The following is a 15,322-nucleotide window of genomic DNA, read 5'->3' as shown; positions in this document are numbered from 1 at the left end:
TGCCAAGACGTTTTGGGAATATGTGAGTGCTTATGGCCTGCCCATGCTTTCAAAGGCATCACCGCGGCTGACCCAGAGGGTGGTGGCTTCAAAGATGGGGCTGGGGCAGAGAAATGCCCTTTGGGTATTCTAGTCACCAGGGGTAAAAAGTTTTACAGGTAAAATCAACCCATGGAGGTCCCCGCAGGTAGCCGAAACACTGTAATGGGGTCGTAATATCCGCTCCCAGAAAACAGCATTACAGAGCTGTGTTTTGGATAAAGGCTACCCAGCCAAGCTTGAAAAGCTAAGTGGAGTTGGACCTGGTGAGAAACCAGCAGGACATTTAAAAATTCAAAAAGAATTCAGTGACAAGCAACTTCTGTACCATTTGATTTTGCAATACTCCCCTCAAGATTTTTCTAGGTTTCAGGATCAGTTTCATGGCTGACAATAAAAACAGTCACTAAGTCCCATTTTTTAAGAGGAAGGCAGGATCAAGATATGAATTGGTTGCTTACTGCTCAGTTACCATCTTTCATCCTAAGGCCCCCTTTTTTGGCAGGACAAAGGGTCATTCAGAGGTATTTTTGATAATCTTCCCAAACAGGACATCTTTGTTCTCCATAAACCTTCGCTGATCAAACCTTGGTTTCAAAACCAGGTATGGCTTATGGCTGGGATTTTCCACCTCCTTCCTGCTGGACAATCCCTGTGTATTACTAGAAGATCTTGGCCAGAGACATTTTCAAAGATGCAGGCCTTGCCAGGGTGAGGCCTATGGTGCCTGAGCTATTTCTGCATACAAGCCAGCATTGGGCCAGCTGTAATGGGGCACTTCAGGATTCAGAACCCTTTTAATGGTGAATTGGCTTTGCTTTACATCATGGCAGCTTCCCACTGAGTTTTCCTTTCAATTAGAAGATTCAGAAGGCAGCTACAGCCCAACATTGGCCCAGGAATGGTTAGTAGGTAGATGGGAGACCACCTGGAGACCCCCAGAGCTGTAAGCTAAGCTAGGAAGTTGAAAAACCATCCTAGAAGAGGGCTACAGTAACCACTGTTACAAGAAAATTACGTGGATGTGTCTGTGTTAGCATCAGAAACTGAAACTGGCTCAAGGGAGTTTTTATTTACTCAAAAGGTGAGGCAAGCTGATTGTGACCTGCAAAAATCGTTGATTCAGGGAAATGACATCTCTGCCAGGCTCAGATTTATTACTGTTACACCATAACAGGTGAGATCCTCGTTTTGCTTCTATATGCGATGGACCAGATGCTGATGAACTCCATGTCCCATCAGCCCTAGCCACAGCCAGTGATGAGGGATTGTGGGAATTGTAGTCTGATAAAAACCACCTGTTACTCTGTTCTACAAACAGAAGTAACAGCCACTTATTTTGAGCCAGTGCCAGCTTACAAGAGACTGCAAGATACTCTGCCTGGAAGTCGATGCTATGTGCCCAAAAGATGGGCAGTTGAAATTGAGCTGCATATGAACCAGCAGCATGGCAGAACTGCTAAAAAGGCATCTTGTTGAACAATAAGGCTGACCCAATTTATTGATTGAAAATAAATTTCAATTTATTTATTGAACTTTATTGGGAAGTGCAAAGGCATTGATCTACCCCGATCTTTCTCAACCTCAGCAACTTTAAGATGCGTGGACTTCAACTCTGCTGGCTGGGGAATTCTGGGTGTTGAAGTCCACACTTCTTAAAGTTGCTGAGGTTGAGAAACACTGATCTACCAAAAAGCTACAGAGTTCAGTCTTGGAGAACTGGCCCACCTAAGGTCAAGGAGAGGCTGTCCCACAGGGTGAGACTCTATGGCCATGTTTTAACAAGTACTAGTGACATGGCTTGCATTTGGATATGCAAACACAAACCAGCCAGCTCCCTTTTGAAAGCATGGGCCCTGTGGGAAATTCAGATCTCAAGGGAAGAGCTATCAAAATTTTCCTTGTTTTCTTTTCCCACGCAGATACCTGAGAGGCCTCTTGGCCTGCTTATGTGAAGGGAAGTATTGTAGTTATTTTTGAATATTTTCTCTAGAAAATCTTTCTTAGAGGCAGCCAGCACACCTGTCATAAACAGTTTGAAGCAATGCTTTCCAGCTTTTTTCCCCTTCCTGATCTCCATTACTATTTATGAAAACCCAGTTACATATTATCAGTGCAAGGCTGTGCTTTCTTCTAAAAACCTTATTTGAAAGGAGTTGGTCCGGTAGTTTAAGCACTCACAATTTTATACTGGAAAGATGATTTTGGATGAAATAGAAAGGAGACCACCAGGAAACTCAATGGCAGTGAGCTAAACTGGAAAATAGGAAAAAGGCCATTCAGAAGAGGCCAACGGCAAACCACTTTTGCCAAGAAAATCCATGTCCACAAACCATTGGTTTTAGCCTTTGCCTTTGTAGAAAGTAAGTTCAAGCTAGTTCATATTTTGAAATACAAGGAAGGAGAGATAAAGTATTATGGGAGACCCAGAACTGATAAACAAATCAGTGTTTTCAGTCTTAGGAAAGGCATGATATGGTAAACAAAACAGTGGTGATGGGAAAGAGTGGTTACACTTAAGATAAACAGCCTCATTAACGTTTATTGGAATAGGCAGTCGATTGCTGAGTGCTGATAATCAAAAGCAAAGTAGGTTATCTCTAACACAGTCAATATGATAATGCAATGGCAGGCATTTATGGATGGAGTATTGATTGTGATTCAGCTGTGATTCCACAGTCCACTGAACCACAAAGTTGTCAACCTACTTTTAACATGTGTTGGGTGAAACTAGGGTTACCCAACAGGTGAACAGGCAAAGGAGGACACAGACAATTGGAAAGGAGGACAAACGGGGAAAAGGAAGACACACAAACTGTTTAACTTTTTGGGCATCCGTGACAAAAATTACAGCGAAAAACTGCAAAAATTGTACTTAGGCCTCCATGTATATGCAACTACTGTTTCCAGCATGAGAAAGATTGGTTTTCAATCGATTGTGTGCCATCAAGTCAGTGTCAAATCTCAGGTGGATGTTCTCCAGGAGAATGGAGTGTCAAATCTCAGGTGGATGTTCTCCAGGAGGGATCTGTCCCCAACCTGGTCCTTCAGGTCTTCCAATGGTGCACTCATCACCACTGTAACTGAGTCCATCCCCCTTGCTGCTGGTTGTCCTCTTCTCCTGCCTGCCCCATTTCGTATCATTATAGACTTCTCAATGGAGCTAAGTATTCAGATGGATTGATTATGTGCCATCAAGTTGGTGATGATTCTGATAGACCTTCACTTAGATAGACCTTATCCGGGATGATCTGCCCCATCTTGGCCCTTCAGGGTCTTGCTGTAACTGAGTCCAGACACCTTGGTGCTGGTGGTCCTCTTTTTCTCTTTCCATCTACCTTTCCCAGCATTACAGCCTTCTCTAGAGAGTTCAGTGTGTCCAAAGTCAGATAATTTGAGCCTGGACATTGAACATTGTTGTCACTGTAAAACACACACACCCATTAACCATGGTAAACAATGGCTGGATTCACACAACCACCTGGTAAGAGACTACATTTTGCTTTAGCAAGTCATGTGGTCTTTTTGATCTATTGGTCAGTTTGTGGACGTACATATTTAGCTTGTCATATAAGTAGCCAGAGCTCTTTGCTTAGAGGTGATCTTCCAAGTTCTTAACATCTGTATATTAACTAGGAAATTCGGCAGGTGAATCTTTATTTTCTGCCCAGCAGACAGCTAAAGCGATGGGGCAAAAATTCCACTCCTTAAATTCCTTATCAATTCCAGGACAGTGAACGCACAAGAAATCATTATTCATTGCATGAACAGCTAAACGAAAATGGGCAGACAGCCAGAAGGTAAATGAACCTTGCCATTTTCTCTCTGTTTGCCAAGGATTTGGCATGCCAGATAAGGCCCCCAGTGTGTTTTTGTCTCTCCAATCCATGGGAAGCCAGGAAAGAGTTAAGGATGCTGAACCAACCTTAAGGGAAGACGAGGACCAAGGAAGATGCACTGCCTCCATTGCCGTAGCGACTGCCCACACCACACCAGGCAGAGTGGCCAATGAGGAGGGCTGTAACCCTTGCCTTACAAAAGCTGAAGGCGGAAACTGAATTTTAATTGGATGCTGAGCAAGATCAAGCAATGGGCTTCCTGATTGCCCTGCCAAGAAGCAGAAGCAGAAAAGCCATTAAGAGGATCTCTCCCTTCAGAGGAAGGGGATGTGGGGGGGCGGGGGGCGGGCAGGATGAGGTCCATTCTTTGTTGCAGCCTGGAGTGTCCCCAAAAATTCAGTAGCTGCATTTGCACCGACACACTTACTCCGGTTTCTGAATTAACTGATTTTCTGCATTTGCCCAATACTGTACGGCTTTGTTTCCAGCAGCCTCTGTTCTTGCTTTTTTCTGACTGCAGGTTTACTTCTTTTCAGCGAATGTAAGAGGACACCTTTAATTCACAGGTAAATATTTGGAGAAAGGAAAAGCCCACAGGGGTCAGCCAAGTGCTGCCACCTGTTGAAACACAACAGGGGAGAGTTTGGTGTCAGCGCAGAGGACTAAAAGGAAGTGGCAGCTTTGCCTTTAAAGGAACACGCTGGCTCTGTTTTTATTGCAACAGATCAGAAAAGAAACTCATGAAACCATCGTTGGACCCTACTGTACTGGATAATTTTCGTCCAGTCTCCCACCTCCCCTTTTTGGGGAAAGTGGTGGCATTGCAACTCCAGAGGATTCTGGAGGAAACGGATTATCTAGACCCCTTTCAGTCAGGTTTCAGGCCCGGATATGGGACAGAAATGGCATTGGTTGCACTTATGGATGACCTCTGGCGGGAGCGGGATGGGAGCAGTGCATCCATCCTGGCTCTTCTTGACCTCTCAGCGGCTTTCGATACCATCGACCATGGTATCCTTTTGGGTCGGCTCAGGGAGTTGGGGGTGGGCGACGTGGTTTTGTGCTGGTTCACCTCCTTTCTCCAGGGCCGGTCCCAGTCGGTGGTGATAGGGGGGGAGAGATCCGACCCTCGACCTCTCCTTTGTGGGGTGCTGCAGGGATCAGTACTCTACCCTCTCCTTTTTAACATCTACATGAAACTGCTGGGCGAGATCATCCATCACCACGGGATGAGGTGTGCAGATGATACTCAATTGTATATCTCCATCCTGGGTGAGGTAAGTGATGCTGTGACCGCCCTCTCTCGGTGCCTGGGGGCTGTAGAGGTCTGGATGGGGAACAACAGGCTTCAGCTGAACCCTGGTAAGACGGAGTGGCTGTGGGTTAAGGGTTCCTCCGTATCCAGGACTTTGCCATCTTTGGTTCTGGATGGGGTTGCACTGCCCCAGACAGATCCGGTGCGTAACTTGGGGGTCCTCGTGGACTCACGGCTCCTGGTCGAAGAGCAGGTGGCAGCCGTGGCCGGAAGGGCCTTTGCACAGCTTTGTGTTGTGCAGCAGTTACACCCTTTCCTGGATCGGGAGGCCCTTCGGACGGTCACTCATGCCCTTGTTATCTCCCATATAGACTACTGCAATGCGCTTTACATGGGGCTACCCTTGAAGAGTATCTGGAAGCTTCAGCTGGTCCAGAATGCGGCTGTGCGGGCTATTTTTGGCGCCCCTAGAAGGGCGCACATCACACCTTTGCTATGCGAGTTGCATTGGGTACCAGTTTGCTTCCGGGTCCAATTCAGGGTGTTGGTTATCACCTTTAAAGCCCTACATGGCATGGGACCGGGTTACCTGTGGGACTGCCTCTTCCCCGCATCATCAGCCTGTCCCACCCGGTCATGCAGAGACGGCATACTACAGACCCCATCAATAAGAGAATTCTGTCTGGCGGGGTCCGGGAGCCTTCTCCGCAGTAGCGCCCGCCCTTTGGAACATCTTGCCCCCGGAGGTGAGATTAGCCCCATTGCTCCTGGCCTTCCGGAGGAAGTTGAAGACCTGGCTCTGCCGCCGGGCTTGGGACAGGGAGGAGAATCGCCATACTTGGGGTTGGCTGGTGCCTTGAAGTGCCCCTCCTACATAATGACTGAAGGAGTCACAGCCATCTGGATTTTATGAGCTGGGGTAGTTAAGAAATTGTTTTGGTTTTTAATGGGATTTTATTGGAATTTTACTGAGTTTTTATTTGAGTTTTTATTGTATATTTATTCTGTGTTGTAAACCGCCCAGAGTCCCTCCGGTTGGAGGAGATGGGCGGTGACAAATTTGATAAATAAATAAGTAAATAAAATAAATGAACAGGCAAGGGAGGAAAAGAAAAAAATAATTGGTTTGGATTAGTAACATTCCAATAAAAGGCCATGAAAATACTTGGGTGTGTGTGTGTGTGTGAGAGAGAGAGAGAGAGAGAGACTTCTTTATCCGAAGAATGTTTTTGTGCACCCTTTTTCAGCTTCCAACAAACAGTGGCGACAGCAAAACACCAATCAACCACTAGATGGGAGCAGTGAGGTAGAAATCCTCTATGCCTTTTTTCTGCGGTCTAGTGGTCTTTTGGATGTGTGCAGCCCAGGTCTGCTAAGCCTAACTTGGAACCATCTTCAAAGTTGCTAGCCAACACAGAGGTACTGGGATCATACGATCCCTGTCCCAGAAGATTTGCACTGCTTGCTCATTGTTTAGAAGGAACAGCGCGCTGCATTGTCGTTTAGGCACTGACCTTTGAAGCCCTAAATATCTAAGGAGTGTTTCTCAAACTTGGCAACATGAGGACTTCAACTCCCAGAATTCCCTAGCCCTAGCCACATTGTCTAAGGAAGTACTTCTCCCATTGCAAACCTCTCTGCTGTTACTCGGCCAGACAGGTGTCCTATCATCTCTATCAATCTATCATCTATCTATCTATCTATGTATCATCTCTATCTATCTCTATTTATATCTCTTATCTATATCATTATCTATCTATGAATCATCTATATCTATCTATCTATCTATCTATCTATCTTTATTTATTTATTTATTTATTTATTTATTTATTTATTTATTTATTCAATTTGTCCCCGCCCATCTCCTCCCATCAGGGGACTCTGGGCAGCTTACAATAATCAATTAAAACAACCTTGCAATAAAATAAAATATACAAATATACAATTATTCTAATAAATAATTATAAATAAGTAAAAAAGTAGAAAGTCCAAGTGGCAGGAGAATGTAAAACAGTCCATGTGTGGGAGGAGTGATATTTATCTATCTCTTATCTATCATCTATCTATCATCTATCATCTATTTATCATCTATCTATCTATCTATCTATCTGTCATCTTATTGAACAATTCAGGAAATTATATACAAACAGAGAAGGAGAAAGAGCAAAAGAAGGGCTAGAAGAATAAGATACAACAAAAAATCCCAAGGGATTTACGAGCATATCACAGAAGTTATAAAAGTTTCAGTGTATCATTCCTGATTGTAAATCCCTGAGTATATTATAGTCTTTCAAAAACTTGAAGATCGCTGTTAATTTTCCAAATGACAGGAATCACGGTGAGCACAATATGAAGCATACCATGAAATTGTAAACTATGATTAATTCTATTCATACTGCTAAAAGCCTGATCTAATTTAAGAAGTCTTCTATAACTGAAATATTAAGGCACTGTTTGAAGAGAAATCCACATTTTGCTTGTGGTTCAAATCCATGTATTGAAGTGTAACCTAGAAATGCTTTCCAATTTGAATTAAATTCCATGTCAGATTTATTTTAAGATATGAAAGTTATTCTGGACATCAAAGCTTCCACAACTGGCTAGCTATTCATCCAAGGAAGGAATCAAGCACACTTTGCAGTAAGAGGTGTAACGTGTCCTTCCATCAGATTGCACGTTCAAAGCTAATTCAGTGTACTTTTTTGGGAGTATATGCTTTAGGAAAAGTTAGTAAAACTATTGTGGGTTAAAAAAGAAATTCAACTTTTAAGATTTGTTTCACAGGAGAGGCCTTCAAGATATGTGGTCATATTAGTCAGTGCAACTATGGAAACCCCTTGGTTTTCCATTAGGAATAAAATACGATGGGCAGGATCAGCCGGGAGAAAATGCATGTCTTTTTTCCTGGATTTTATACAGGGCACTTTGAATTATTCTGTTTTTTATTACTGAAGAAAGATGCACTGTGGTTGCAAAGCAGGATGAAAAATCCTAATGCCGTTAGGGTTTTGCTATTTGTGAACAACGTAAGCATTTGCAAAACATCAGAAAAACCAGTATAGTTTCTACTGCTCTGACCCACAGCTCCATTTCTTTATTTTCTCTAAGCATTAGACGCAACAAATGAGCTCGAGGGCGTTCTGTGAGATGTGCTCCACATTTCAGATCTGCAGTCAATGGAAAATGTTTCATCCTTTATCACAAAGCCAAGAATATTTTGTCTTATAAGCGCCTGGCCTTGATTTCCCTTTCCATTACCATCACACCAACTTGCCTTTTCCTACACAGCTTGCATAAGTAGAGCGGGGACACCCTCCTTCTCGATTGGGGTGGGGCCCCGAAGGAAATGTTCAAAGATTGGGTTCATGATTCCCCACGGAAGGTAATGAAAACTAATATTACAAAGGCTGGGTTTATAAAAGCGGGGAGGCTTGGAGAAAGGGGATACAATTTTCCTTATTCTTGTAGGATGTAGACAAGGGCTGTTTTTAAAGGTCCCCGGTAGTGGGGGGGACCCAGAGTTTGAATGCCCCTCCCTCATCTTTCCACTGAATCTATGTCTGTGTAATTTCTCTCTCTTCCAGTGCAGGTCCAGGAAATGCAAGCTTCTGGAGAAGCCCCAAAATACAGAAATAACTCTTGAGATGTTCTTTTAACAAACTAGTTTAACTACGTGGAGTGAAAAGCAACACAGGTAGTCCTTGACTTACGACCATTAGTTTAGCAACCATTTGAAGTTACAGTGGTTCTGAAAAAAGTGACTTACGACCGGTCCTCATACTTACAAACATCGCAGTGTCCCTGTGGTCATGTGATCAAAATTTAGGCGCTTGGCAACTGGCATATATTTACGATGGTTGCGGTGTCCCAGGGTCAAGTGATCACCATTTTTGACCTTCTCGGCTGGCTTCTGGCAAGCAAAATCAATGGGGAACTGTGTGATTTGCTTAATGACTATGTGGTTTGCTTAATGACCACAGTGATTCGCTTAATGGCTGCTGCAAAAAGGTCGTAAAATTGGGTCGAATTCGCTTAATGACTGCTTCACTTAGCAACCAAAATTTTGGTCTCAATTGTGATAATTAAGCAAGGACTACCTGTATAAAACTATGTATTAACTCTAGCGGGCAGGTAACAGCGTTCCGTTTAGTCATGCCGGCCACATGACCACGGAAGTGTCTACGGACAAACGCCGGCTCTTCGGCTTTGAAATGGAGATGAGCACCGCCCCCTAGAGTTGGACACGACTGGACTCAAGGGAAACCTTTACCTTTACCTTTTTATCCTAATGAGAGCACAAATAGGAGGGTCCTTCTTGTGAATTTCCCCGAGACATCTAATTGGCTAACTTGGGGACAGGATGCTGGTCATGCTGACTGGGGAATTCTGGGACTTGGAGTCCACACATCTTCAGGTGGCCAAGTTTCAAAAACACTGGTTTAAGGGGTAGGTATGGCCGTACCAAGTAGGACCAGTGGATATTTCTGTCCCTTTTTTCCCCTCCCAGCTCTGTTTTGCGGGCAGGCAGAGAACAGAAAGCAAAAGTGAGCTGGCTTTTCCCTCTGTTTGCCAATCTCTTAATGTGCTTCTCGTCACATCTGCTCATCCTCCTGACTCATCTCTCCAGCAGCAGGGGAACTGCCAAGCGGCATGCAAAACCTGACTTGGGCCACATAGACGGCACTCCCATCATGCAACTCAACTTCCCACAAAGCAGACGGAAACCCAGCAAATTGCTTGAGGTTGGGCAGGAATGGAGAAAGGCGACCTTCGTAGACCTCTCTGTTGGATAAATTGGACTTTTCCCCCCTATACTATGAAAGCTTGGACTCCGAGAAATGAATCAGCCTGCAAGGTGACTTGCTGGTTTATTAGTTTATTTAACACCATAAATTCCAGTCAAACAATCCTCACAAAACGTCTTGATGAAATCCGGCAGGCAACTTCACTGCTACAATTCAGGGTCTGAATGGCTGCTGAAATGGGGTGAAAACAAGGTTTTCAGCACCGAATGGAGGTCTGTAGTGAGTGGGCCAGGCACACTTCTGGGAGGCAAGATACTCCAGAGTGTTGGGGCCAGAACAGAGATTTTCCTTCAGCTCTGCGTCCCCCTCACTTCTTGAGAGGCCAGGACCCCATCAACCCCTTCCTAATGACCACACTGGATAGGCATAATCCGTTTGGAAGAGAGTCCCTGATGTTAACTGAAGCCATGCCATGGTGAGCTCTACGGGTTTAAAACCAGCACTAGGAATTAGGCTTGGAAGCCTATTAGCAGCTCATTGGAAACATGTACAGCGGCTGACATATTGGCGTTATGCCATTGGGGGAGAGGAGCGGTAATATTAATCAAATAAATAAAATAAAATGCTGGGATAACGGGTCTCACGTGCTACGGTCTGACCGCTGCCTTCTGCATCATGGTAGCTTCCAAATCATTTTCAAGGGCAGCCTGAAGCAAAGCCTATTAAAACTATTTAAGCAAGAAATACTAAAGACGTGAGTGACAGCCACCAGGTGTTTTGGTCCCCAAAAGTCATTTAGCTTGGAGTTGTGCGTCAGAGTGGGACCCAGAGGGCCTTTTGAAATTCTCCACCCAGTTTGAAATCAGGGAAGAATGTCCCTGAAGTTCACCTGGGAAGGAAAAATCCTATAACAAATTCTCAACAGCAGCATGGTCCTGAAGAAATTGCCAAGGTGGTGTTCCCTCTTAACGTCATCCCTGGGGGTTTAAAGGAAATGCAGAAGCTGAGGAGGAAGGCTGGGGAGAGGACTTACCATGACGGACAGGACATCCACACTGCCCCAGAACATCACACTCCAGCCATGAGGATTTCTCTTGAGTTTGTCTTCTTGTTTGACATCATATCTAAAGCAATTTCTTTTTCAACCAACTGGGAGAAAAGAAAATGAAAAAAAAAAAAAGATTGGCCCTGGACTGTTTAAAATACACTGGAGCAGCCAGAGGCCCTACATATATGATGGACTTCAACTCCCACCATTCCAGCCAGTATGGCCAAAGGCTAAGCAGCATGATGGGAATTGAAGTCCATTATATTTGGAAAGTACAGAATTGTTGTTGTTTATTCGTTTAGTCGTTTCCGACTCTTCGTGACTTCATGGACCAGCCCACACCAGAGCTTCCTGTCGGTCGTCAACACCCCCAGCTCCTCCAGGGATGAGTCCGTCACCTCTAGAATATCATCCATCCACCTTGCCCTTGGTCGGCCCCTCTTCCTTTTGCCTTCCACTCTTCCTAGCATCAACATCTTCTCCAGGGTGTCCTGTCTTCTCATTATGTGGCCAAAGTATTTCAGTTTTGCCTTTAATATCATTCCCTCAGGTGAGCAGTCTGGCTTTATTTCCTGGAGGATGGACTGGTTGGATCTTCTTGCAGTCCGAGGCACTCTCAGGATTTTCCTCCAACACCACAGTTCAAAAGCATCGATCTTCCTTCGCTCAGCCTTCCTTATGGTCCAGCTCTCACAGCCATATGTTACTACGGGGAACACCATTGCTTTAACTATGCGGGCCTTTGTTGTCAGCGTGATGTCTCTCTCTGCTCTTAACTATTTTATCGAAATTTGTCATTGCTCTTCTCCCAAGGATTAAGCGTCTTCTGATTTCCTGACTGCAGTCAGCATCTGCAGTAATCTTTGCACCTAGGAATACAAAGTCTTTCACTGCTTCTACATTTTCTCCCTCTATTTGCCAGTTATCAATCAAGCTGGTTGCCGTAATCTTGTTTTTTTTTAGGTTTAGCTGCAAGCCAGCTTTTGCACTTTCTTCTTTCACCTTCATCATAAGGCTCCTCAGTTCCTCTTCGCTTTCAGCCATCAAAGTGGTATCATCTGCATATCTGAGATGGTTAATGTTTCCTCCAGCGATTTTAACTCCAGCCTTGGATTCCTCAAGCCCAGCACGTCGCATGATGTGTTCTGCGTACAAGTTGAATAGGTAGGGTGAGAGTATACAGCCCTGCCATACTCCTTTCCCAATCTTAAACCAGTCCGTTGTTCCGTGGTGTGTTCTTACCGTTGCTACTTGGTCGTTATACAGATTCTTCAGGAGGCAGACAAGATGACTTGGTATCCCCATACCACTAAGAACATGCCACAATTTGTTATGGTCCACACTGTCAAAGGCTTTAGAATAGTCAATAAAACAGAAATAGATGTTTTCCTGAAACTCCCTGGCTTTTTCCATTATCCAGCGGATATTGGCAATTTGGTCCCTAGTTCCTCTGCCTTTTCTAAACCCAGCTTGTACCTCTGGCAATTCTCGCTCCATGAATTGCTGAAGTCTACCTTGCAGGATCTTGAGCATTACCTTACTGGCATGTGAGATGAGTGCCACTGTTCGATAGTTTGAACATTCTTTAGTGTTTCCCTTTTTTGCAATGGGGATATAAGTTGATTTTTTCCAGTCTGATGGCCATTCTTGTGTTTTCCAAATTTTCTGGCATATAGCATGCTGGCTAACCTCTGGAATTTTCCATTTAATTGGGCATATCTCCCCTTATCACTGTTGCCTTTTGCTTTCCTTCTTTCTTGGCCTACTTCTAGTGTCTCAGCAGACAGCCATTTTGCCTTCTTGGTTTTCTCTTTCTTTGGGATGTATTTTGTTGCCGCCTCCTGAACAACGTTGTGAACTTCTGTCCAGAGTTCTTCCCGGACCCTATCTACTAAGTCCAGTCCCTTAAATCGATTCTTCACCTCCACTGCATATTCCTTAGGAATATTAGTGAGCTCATATCTAGCTGATCTGTGGGTCTTCCCTAATCTCTTTAGTCTGATCCTAAATTGTGCAAGAAGAAGTTCGTGATCGGAGCTACAGTCAGCTCCAGGTCTTGTTTTTACCGACTGTATAGATGTCCGCCACCTTTGGCTTCAAAGGATGTAGTCAATCTGATTTCGGTGTTGTCCATCTGGTGAAGTCCACGTATAAAGCCGTCTCTTAGGTTGTTGGAAGAGAGTGTTTGTTATGCAGAGTGAGTTGTCTTGGCAAAATTCTATCAGCCTATGTCCTGCTTCATTTTGTTCTCCCAGGCCATGCTTACCTGTAATTCCAGGTGTCATTTGACTGCCCACCTTAGCATTCCAGTCTCCTGTGATGAAAATAACATCTCTTTTAGGCGTGTTGTCCAGTAGGTGCTGCAGATCCTCATAGAACTGGTCTACTTCAGCTTCTTCAGCATCTGTGGTTGGGGCGTATATTTGGATCACTGTGATGTTAGATGGCTTGCCTTGAATTCGAATTGAGATCATTCTGTCGTTTTTTGGATTGTATCCAAGCACTGCTTTAGCCACTTGACTATTAATTATGAAGGCTACTCCATTTCTTCTGTGGTCCTCTTGTCCACAGTAGTAGATCTGGTGGTCATTTGATGTGAAGTGGCCCATTCCAGTCCATTTCAGTTCACCGACGCCCAAAATGTCTATCTTTAATCTGGACATCTCCCCAATAACCACATCCAATTTGCCCTGGCTCATAGATCTTACATTCCAGGTTCCGATGGTGTGTTGATCCTTAGAACATCGGATTCGCCGTTCACCACCAGCACCGTCGGCCGCTAGCTGTCCTTTCGGCTTTGAGCTAGCTGCGTCATCACGTCTGGGGCTAGTTGAGCTCATCCTCTGTTCCTCCCCAGTAGCATTTTGACCATCTTCCGACCTGGGGGTCTCATCTTCCGATGGTATACCAACATATCTCTGGTTGTACTGATCCATTTAGTTTTCACGGCAAGAATACTGGGGTGGGTTGCCATTCCCTTCCCCAGGGATCGCATTTAGTCTGACCTCTCTGTCATGACCTTCCCGTCTTGGGTGGCCCTTCACGGTTTAGCTCATGGCATCGCTGAGGTGCTCAAGCTCCAGCACCACGACAAGGTAACGATCCTTTGCTGAAGAAGTACAGAATAGGAAATGCTAAATGAATGCGAAAATGAATGGAGGATGAAATGAGGCTTATGTCCCAATCTATCTGCATCAGTTTTTGTTAATAGTCTGGTCTTCCAAATATTTTATTTATATATTTATTTATTTATTACTTATTCAAATTTTGGTACCACCCATCTCCCCCAAAAGAAGGACTCTTTCTTTGGAGTAAGTCCCATTCAGTTCAATGACACTTACTTTTGAGTAGGCATGCGTGGGTTTGTTTGTTTATTTATTTATTGGACTTCTCCCCACCTCACTCCTTAATAAGCAAGTACAGAGAATAACACACGTAAAATTAAAACAGTTGGTACCAATTTGCATTAATGCCAAGATTACAGTAATAATTTCTGTTTGGGGAATCTGATCTAACCCAGTTTCTTCACTTTTTAAAAAAAATTTCTCAACAGCAACCTCAGTCCACTGTAACTGAGCTGGCTTTGCTGGAGACAGAAATCTTCCCAGTAGTAACTAAAGTTTTGCAAGGACAGAAGGCACGTTCAAATATTTGGGGCAGAGAAAAGATCTGTTCGAAGTTCCCTTTCTTTCAGGGAATGCTAAGCACATTAAGGAGGCTGCAGAACGAAGCCCCTGTTTTTAGAGGACAGGCAAGATATAAATATAATGCTGAAATGCACAAAATGAGTAAGAATGCCTAATCAAGAGGCGGCAGGTTTTTCCAGGTGCATAAAGTCGCATGCTGCAATATCCAGTCATTGCTAGACTAGTAGATACAATACTAGTGGCATGGCAAACGTGTACTGTCCTACCCAGTTACATGAGCAAGAGCCACACAGCTAGGAGTCTAAACGGGATCTGAGCTTAGATCCAGATAAATAACAATTACATAAGCATATTATTATTTATTGACCTACAAGTGCCTGGCAACATAAATATATTACAGTGTGACAGGATTTGAGGACTGCCCTGTGCATGGTGCGTGGACTGAGGGCCATTTAAATGTCCAGGGTCAGAATTCTACAAATGTGTATGAACCTCAAGTGAGAAATGGTGCCTGTGGGCTACTGCAACATGCTCTATGTGGGGCCGCCCTTGAAGACCACTCACAAGCTGCTGCTGGTCCAGAATGCCATGGCCCAGACAATTATGGGCATCCCAGAGGATGCCCATGTAATATTTCTGCTTTGGGAGTTGCATTGGTTGCCAGCATCCTTCGGGGTACAATTCAAGGTGCTGATTACCACCAGCAATGCCATTTGAGGGCTTGTCTATCTCTGGTAGTTTCTGACTAT

The sequence above is a fragment of the Candoia aspera genome, chromosome 7 (assembly GCF_035149785.1).
Source record: "Candoia aspera isolate rCanAsp1 chromosome 7, rCanAsp1.hap2, whole genome shotgun sequence".
NCBI classification, from domain to species: domain Eukaryota; kingdom Metazoa; phylum Chordata; class Lepidosauria; order Squamata; family Boidae; genus Candoia; species Candoia aspera.
The sequence above is the reverse complement of the archived record's forward strand: the minus strand, read 5'-3'. Positions refer to the sequence as shown.